Consider the following 8,741-nt stretch of genomic DNA (forward strand, 5'->3'; position numbering starts at 1 on the left):
CTGATTCCTCCAGCTCCATTTTTCGTTCTCAAGATTGCTTTGGCTATTCGGGGCCTTTTGTGTTTCCATACAAATTGTGAAATTTTTTGTTCTAGTTCTGTGAAAAATGCCAGTGGTAGTTTGATAGGGATTGCATTGAATCTGTAGATTGCTTTGGGTAGTAGAGTCATTTTCACAATGTTGATTCTTCCAATCCAAGAACATGGTATATCTCTCCATCTATTTGTATCATCTTTAATTTCTTTCATCAGTGTCTTATAATTTTCTGTATACAGGTCTTTTGTCTCCTAAGGTAGGTTTATTCCTAGATATTTTATTCTTTTTGTGGCAATGGTAAATGGGAGTGTTTTCTTGATTTCACTTTCAGATTTTTCATCATTAGTATATAGGAATGCCAGAGATTTCTGTGCATTAATTTTGTATCCTGCTACTTTACCAAATTCATTGATTAGCTCTAGTAGTTTTCTGGTAGCATCTTTAGGATTCTCTATGTATAGTATCATGTCATCTGCAAACAGTGACAGCTTTACTTCCTCTTTTCCAATTTGGATTCCTTTTATTTCCTTTTCTTCTCTGATTGCTGTGGCTAAAACTTCCAAAACTAGGTTGAATAAGAGTGGTGAGAGTGGGCAACCTTGTCTTGTTCCTGATCTTAGTGGAAATGGTTTCAGTTTTTCGCCATTGAGGACGATGTTGGCTGTGGGTTTGTCATATATGGCCTTTATTATGTTGAGGAAAGTTCCCTCTATGCCTACTTTCTGCAGGGTTTTTATCATAAATGGGTGTTGAATTTTGTCAAAAGCTTTCTCTGCATCTATTGAGATTATCATGTGGTTTTTCTCCTTCAATTTGTTAATATGGTGTATCACGTTGATTGATTTGCGTATATTGAAGAATCCTTGCATTCCTGGAATAAACCCCACTTGATCATGGTGTATGATCCTTTTAATGTGCTGTTGGATTCTGTTTGCTAGTATTTTGTTGAGGATTTTTGCATCTATGTTCATCAGTGATATTGGATTTCTTTCTTTGTGACATCTTTGTCTTTTTTGGGTATCAAGGTGATGGTGGCCTCGTGGAATGAGTTTGGAAGTGTTCCTCTCTCTGCTATATTTTGGAAGAGTTTGAGAAGGATAGGTGTTAGCTCTTCTCTAAATGTTTGATAGAATTCGCCTGTGAAGCCATCTGGTCCTGGGCTTTTGTTTGTTGGAAGATTTTTTATCACAGTTTCAATTTCAGTGCTTGTGATTGGTCTGTCCATATTTTCTATTTCTTCCTGATTCAGTCTTGGCAGGTTGTGCATTTCTAGGAATTTGTCCATTTCTTCCAGGTTGTCCATTTTATTGGCATAGAGTTGCTTGTAGTAATCTCTCATGATCTTTTGTATTTGTGCAGTGTCAGTTGTTACTTCTCCTTTTTCATTTTTAATTCTATTGATTTGAGTCTTCTCCCTTTTTTTCTTGATGAGTCTGGCTAATGGTTTATCAATTTTGTTTATCTTCTCAAAGAACCAGCTTTTAGTTTTATTGATCTTTGCTATTGTTTCCTTCATTTCTTTTTCATTTATTTCTGATCTGATTTTTATGATTTCTTTCCTTCTGCTAACTTTGGGGTGTTTTTGTTCTTCTTTCTCTAATTGCTTTAGGTGCAAGGTTAGGTTGTTCATTCGAGATGTTTCCTGTTTCTTAAGGTGGGATTGTATTGCTATAAACTTCCCTCTTAGAACTGCTTTTGCTGCATCCCATAGGTTTTTGGTCATCGTGTCTCCATTGTCATTTGTTTCTAGGTATTTTTTAATTTCCTCTTTGATTTCTTCAGTGATCACTTCGTTATTAAGTAGTGTATTGTTTAGCCTCCATGTGTTTGTATTTTTTACAGATCTTTTCCTGTAATTGATATCTAGTCTCGTAGCGTTGTGGTCGGAAAAGATACTTGATACAATTTCAATTTTCTTAAATTTACCAAGGCTTGATTTGTGACCCAAGATATGATCTATCCTGGAGAATGTTCCATGAGCACTTGAGAAAAATGTGTATTCTGTTGTTTTTGAATGGAATGTCCTATAAATATCAATTAAGTCCATCTTGTTTAATGTATCATTTAAAGCTTGTGTTTCCTTATTTATTTTCATTTTGGATGATCTGTCCATTGGTAAAAGTGGGGTGTTAAAGTCCCCTACTATGAATGTGTTACTGTCGATTTCCCCTTTTATGGCTGTTAGTATTTGCCTTATGTATTGAGGTGCTCCTATGTTGGGTGCATAAATATTTACAATTGTTATATCTTCTTCTTGGATCGATCCCTTTATCATTATGTAGTGTCCTTCTTTGTCTCTTCTAGTAGTCTTTATTTTAAAGTCTATTTTGTCTGATATGAGAATTGCTACTCCAGCTTTCTTTTGGTTTCCATTTGCATGGAATATCTTTTTCCATCCCCTTACTTTCAGTCTGTATGTGTCTCTAGGTCTGAAGTGGGTCTCTTGTAGACAGCATATATATGGGTCTTGTTTTTGTATCCGTTTAGCCAATCTGTGTCTTTTGGTGGGAGCATTTAGTCCATTTACATTTAAGGTAATTATCGATATGTATGTTCCTATTCCCATTTTCTTAATTGTTTTGGGTTTGTTATTGTAGGTCTTTCCCTTCTCTTGTGTTTCTTGCCTAGAGAAGTTCCTTTAGCATTTGTTGTAAAGCTGGTTTGGTGGTGCTGAACTCTCTCAGCTTTTGCTTGTCTGTAAAGGTTTTAATTTCTCCATCAAATCTGAATGAGATCCTTGCTGGGTAGAGTAATCTTGGTTGCAGGTTTTTCTCCTTCATCACTTTAAATATGTCCTGCCAGTCCCTTCTGGCTTCCAGAGTTTCTGCTGAAAGATCAGCTGTTAACCTGATGGGGATTCCCTTGTGTGTTATTTGTTGTTTTTCCCTTGCTGCTTTTAATATGTTTTCTTTGTATTTAACTTTTGACAGTTTGATTAATATGTGTCTTGGCGTGTTTCTCCTTGGATTTATCCTGTATGGGACTCTCTATGCTTCCTGGACTTGATTAACTGTTTCCTTTCCCATATTAGGGAAGTTTTCAACTATAATCTCTTCAAATATTTTCTCAGTCCCTTTCTTTTTCTCTTCTTCTTCTGGAACCCCTATAATTCGAATGTTGGTGCGTTTAATGTTGTCCCAGAGGTCTCTGAGACTGTCCTCAGTTCTTTTCATTCTTTTTTCTTTATTCTGCTCTGCAGTAGTTATTTCCACTATTTTATCTTCCATGTCACTTATCCGTTCTTCTGCCTCAGTTATTCTGCTATTGATCCCATCTAGAGTATTTTTCATTTCATTTATTGTGTTTTGAATCGTTGCTTGATTCATCTTTAGTTCTTCTAGATCCTTGTTAACTATTTCTTGCATTTTGTCTATTCTATTTCCGAGATTTTGGATCATCTTTACTCTCATTATTCTGAATTCTTTTTCAGGTAGACTGCCTATTTCCTCTTCATTTGTTAGGTCTGGTGGGTTTTTATCTTGCTCCTTCATCTGCTGTGTGTTTTTCTGTCTTCTCATTTTGCTTATCTTACTGTGTTTGGGGTCTCCTTTTTGCAGGCTGCAGGTTCGTAGTTCCCGTTGTTTTTGGTGTCTGTCCCCAGTGGCTAAGGTTGGTTCAGTGGGTTGTGTAGGCTTCCTGGTGGAGGGGACTAGTGCCTGTGTTCTGGTGGATGAGGCTGGATCTTGTCTTTCTGGTGGGCAGGTCCACGTCTGGTGGTGTATTTTGGGGTGTCTGTGGACTTTTTATGATTTTAGGCAGCCTCTCTGCTAATGGGTGGTGTTGTGTTCCTGTCTTGCTAGTTGTTTGGCATAGGGTGTCCAGAACTGTAGCTTGCTGGTCGTTGAGTGAAGCTGGGTGCTGGTGTTGAGATGGAGATCTCTGGAAGATTTTTGCCATTTGATATTATGTGGAGCTGGGAAGTCTCTTGTGGACCAGTGTCCTGAAGTTGGCTCTCCCACCTCAGAGGCACAGCACTGACTCCTGGCTCCTCAATTTGGGATGATTCGTTGTGTATTCATGTATTCCGCAGATGCAGGGTACATCAAGTTGATTGTGGAGCTTTAATTCGCTGCTTCTGAGGCTGCTGGGAGAGATTTCCCTTTCTCTTCTTTGTCCTCACAGCTCCCGGGTCTCAGCTTTGGATTTGCCCCCACCTCTCCGTGTAGGTTGCCGGAGGGTGTCTGTTCTTTGCTCAGACAGGACAGGGTTAAAGGAGCAGCCACTTCGGGGACTCTGGCTCACTCAGGGTGGGGGGGAGGGAGGGGCACGGAGTGCCGGGCGAGCCTGCAGCGGCAGAGGCCGTCGTGACGTTGCACCAGCCTGAGGCACGCCGTGCGTTCTCCCGGGGAAGTTGTCCCTGGATCCTGGGACCCTGGCAGTGGCGGGCTGCACAGGCTCCCTGGAAGGGGGGCGTGGACAGTGACCTGCACTCGCACAGAGGCCTCGTGGTGGCGGCAGCAGCCCCAGCATCCCACGCCCATCTCTGGGGTCCACGCTTTCAGCCGCGGCTCGCGCCCGTCTCTGGAGCTCCTTTAAGCAGCGCTCTTAATCCCCTCTCCTCGCGCACCAGGAAACAAAGGGGGAAGAAAAAGTCTCTTGCCTCTTCGGCAGGTCCAGACTTTTTCCCGGACTCCCTCCCGGCTAGCTGTGGCGCATTAGCCCCTTCAGGTTGTGTTCATGCCGCCAGCCCCAGTCCTCTCCCTGCGCTCCGACTGAAGCCCGAGCGTCAGCTCCCAGCGCCGCCCGCCCAGGCGGGCGAGCAGGCAAGCCTCTCGGGCTGGTGAGTGCCGGTTGGCACCGATCCTCTGTGTGGGAGTCTCTCCGCTTTGCGCTACCCCGGTACGTGGGGAGTTTCTTGCCTTTTGGGAGGTCTGAGGTCTTCTGCCAGCGTTCAGTAGGTGTTCTGTAGGAGTTGTTCCACGTGTAGCTGTATTTCTGGTGTATCTGTGGGGAGGAAGGTGATCTCCGTGTCTTACTCTTCTGCCATCTTCCTACCATACTGTTTTGATTATTGTAGCTTTGTCTGTAGTAAGCTGTGAATTCAGGAAGTGTGAGATTTCCAACTTTGTTCTTCTTTTTCAAAACTGTTTTGGTTATTCAAGGTTTCCTGAGATTCTGTATACATTTTAGGGTGGATTTTTCTATTTCTGCAAAACAACGTAATTTGGATTTTGAATCTGTAGGTCACTTTGGGTAGTATTGACATCTTAACAATTTTAACTCTTTCAAACCATGAACACAGGATGTCCTTCCATTTATTGATATCTTCTTTAATTTCTTTTAGCAACATTTATAGTTTTCAGTGTATAAGCCTTTCACCTCCGTGGTTAAGTTTGTTCCTAAGTATTTTACTCTTTTTAATGCTATTGTAAATGCAATTGTGTTCTTAGTTTCCTTTTCAGGTTGTTCATTGTTAATATATAGAAATGCAACTAATTTTAGGTTGTTGATTTTATATCCTGCAACTTTGCTAAATTCATTTATTCTAACAGTTTTGTGTGTGTATGTGTGAGTTTTCTATATATAAGATCATGCCATCTGTGAACAGAGATAATTTTACTTCTTATTTTCAAATTTGGATGCCTATTTTTTTCTTACCTAATTGCTCTGTCTAGAACTTCCAGTACTAATGTTAAGTAGAAATGGCAAAAGTGGACATCTTTGTTTTGTTCCTAATCTTAGAGGAAAAGCTTTTTTTTTTTCACTATTGAGTATGATGTTAACTGGTTTTTTTCATATATGGCCTTTATTTTGTCGAGGTACTTTCCTTCTATTCCTAGTTTATTGAGTGTTTTTATCATGAAAAAGTGTTAAAGAGTGTTGAATTTTGTCAAAAGCTTTTTCTACCCCAGTTGAGATGATCATGTGGGTTTTTCCTTCATTCTCTTAATGTGGTATATCATACTGATTGAGTTCCATATGTTGAACCATCGTTGCATTCCAGGAATAAATCTCACTTGATCGTAGTGTATAATCCTTTTAATATGCTGCTGAATTTGGTTTGCTAGTATTTTGTTGAGGATTTTTGGCATCAATATTCATAAGGGATATTAGTCTATAGTTTTCTTATCTCTTCATCTGGCTTTGTTATAATGGGATAATGCTGGCCTCATAGATAAAAGAGTTTAAGTAGGATTGGTGTTAATTCACCTTTAAATGTTTGGTAGAACTCACTAGTTAAGTCGTGTGATCCAGGGCTTTTTTTTGTCGAAGAGTTTTTCAATTACTGATTAAATCTCCTTTCTAGTTATAGGTCTGTTCAGATTTTCTATTACTAGAAAGCCATACACAGATCTGGGAGGAGAACATTCTGGGCAGATGGAAGAGTGGGTGCAAGGGTCAAGGTGGAAGCGTGCTTGAGGAGAAGCAAAGAGATCCATGTGGTTGAAGCAGAGTGGTTGGGGTAAGGGAGGGTTACGAGATGTGGTCAGAAAGGTGGTGGGACCAGATGAGGTATGGTCTTGTAAAGAATATAAACTCCATGGCAAGCCATGGGAAGCTTTCCATGACCCGGCCCCTTCCTCCTCCCCAGTCCCCTTCCACCATGCTCCCCACCTTTGACCCTGCAGTCTGGCTGTCCTGTAATTACCTAGAACAGCTGCTCTGTCTGCCTGGCCAAGCCCTGCTGTTCCTCACAGCCAACCCTGGATGCCCATTCCTCTGAGAGGCTGTCCCTGACACCCCAGGCTACATGGGGTACTCCACCTTGTGCTTTGATGGTGCCCTGCATCTGGGTCCTGTAAGAACTCTTATCTTCATGAATGGGAACTTTCTCTCTAGGCTAGTCATTTTTGTGTTCCCAGCCTCTGGCTAATAACAGACACTGATATGTTTGAATGAATGACCATCTGGACCCACTGGCCTCTCCTGAGCAGAGAGGCTGATGCCCCAGCCTGTTCCTCTTTTGCTCTGAGCATCAGCTCAGTTGGAATCCTTTCTATGTCCCAAACATCTATGCCTGGCTCTTGGTTCATGCTGTGTGTAGCAGGGCAGGAATGGCCGCAGTGAACTGGGACAGTTTTTTTTGTCAAGCAAATTTAAGAGGAGGAAGTGAAGCTATACATTACCGCAGACGTTTCCTTCTTGCTATGAACTTCTTCCAAGTTTTGTGTTCTCATCAGCATGTGATCTTGTTCTGATTAAATGAATCAGCTGAGATTAGATTATTCATTTATTTCAGCAAATGCATTAGGGTGGAGCATGTGGTTGGATGGACCTGCTCACTGACAGGTGGTAGAGCTAGGTAGAAACTGGCATAGCCTCTCTGGAGAGTATCTTTCTCTAACTGTATATTAGGTCTTAAAACGTTTCATACCAGGCTTCCCTGGTGTCACAGTGGTTGAGAATCCACCTGCCAATGCAGGGGACACAGGTTCGATCCCTGATCCAGGAAGATCCCACATGCCATGGAGCAACTAAGCCCGTGCGCCACAACTAATGAGCCTGCACTCTAGAGCCCACGAACCACAACTACTGAGCCTGTGTGCCACAACTACTGAAGCCCATGCACCCTAGAGACCGTGCTCCACAACAAGAGAAGCCACCGTGATGAGAAGCCCGCACACCGCAACAAAGAGTAGCCCATACTCACCACAACTAGAGAAAGCCCGCGTGCAGCAACGAAGACTCAATGCAGCCAAAAATAAATAAATAAATTTTATAAATAAATAAATAAATAAAATAAAAATAAAAACTGAAATCTTAAAAAAAAAAAATGGTTCATACCTTTTGACCCAGGAACATCATTTCTAGATATGATCCTAAAGAACTAATCAGACATATTTGTACAAGAATATTCAATGCTGTACTAACATTCATATTGAAAAGTGGGAGACAGCCTAAGTGCCTAACAGTAAGTGCCTGGTTATTAAATTACGGTATACCCATGTGACGAACTGTATGTGATCATTAAAAATTATTTTGGAGAAGTGAAATGATATAGGGAAGTGCGATGCAATGCTAAGTGAAGAGAATGGTAAACAATTTGATCTCAATTTCACCCACCCCTCCAAAAAAAGATCAGAAGGAAACACTTCACAGCATTATAAGTGGTTATTACTGAGTTGTGTTATTATTGGTGAAGTTTTGAGTTTATTTTTGTTGTATTTCTTTAAATTTTCAATAGTCACTATGTATTTCCTTTTTAAAATGACTTCAATATTTACTATGAAATATTTCAAACATTCAAAAATACAGGAACCAATGAGCAGATATACATTAGGTTTCTACCTTATACAAAAAAAATTAATTCCAGATTGATTATGGTATATAAGTATGAAACGCAAAATGGAGAAACTTTGAGAAGAGAATATAGAAGTCCCTTTAGGATCTCAAGGTAGCAAAGACTCTCTTTAGCAAGAGCAAGACATGTTTTATTTAGATATTTCTGTATTACCAACCAGCTCCAAACTTGATGGCTTGAAGCAACAACCGTTTTTCATTGTTGATGACTCTGCAGGTTGGCCATTAAGGCTGGGCTTAGCTGGATAGTTCTGACAGTCTTTGCTGGGCTCACTCATGAACAATGGCCAACTGCCAGGTTAGCTGAGAGCTGGCCATTGGCCGGGCCACAGGGTGTCTGGACCACATGATCTCATCATCCAGTAAGTAGGCCAGCTGGAGTTCATTTCCATGGCAGCTGGCAGAATTCCAAGAGAGAGCAACCCCTAAGATCTCTGTGCTCAGAACTGCCACAGCATTACTTC

Source organism: Hyperoodon ampullatus (assembly GCF_949752795.1).
Source record: "Hyperoodon ampullatus genome assembly, chromosome: 10".
In the NCBI taxonomy this organism is placed as follows: Eukaryota; Metazoa; Chordata; class Mammalia; order Artiodactyla; family Ziphiidae; genus Hyperoodon; species Hyperoodon ampullatus.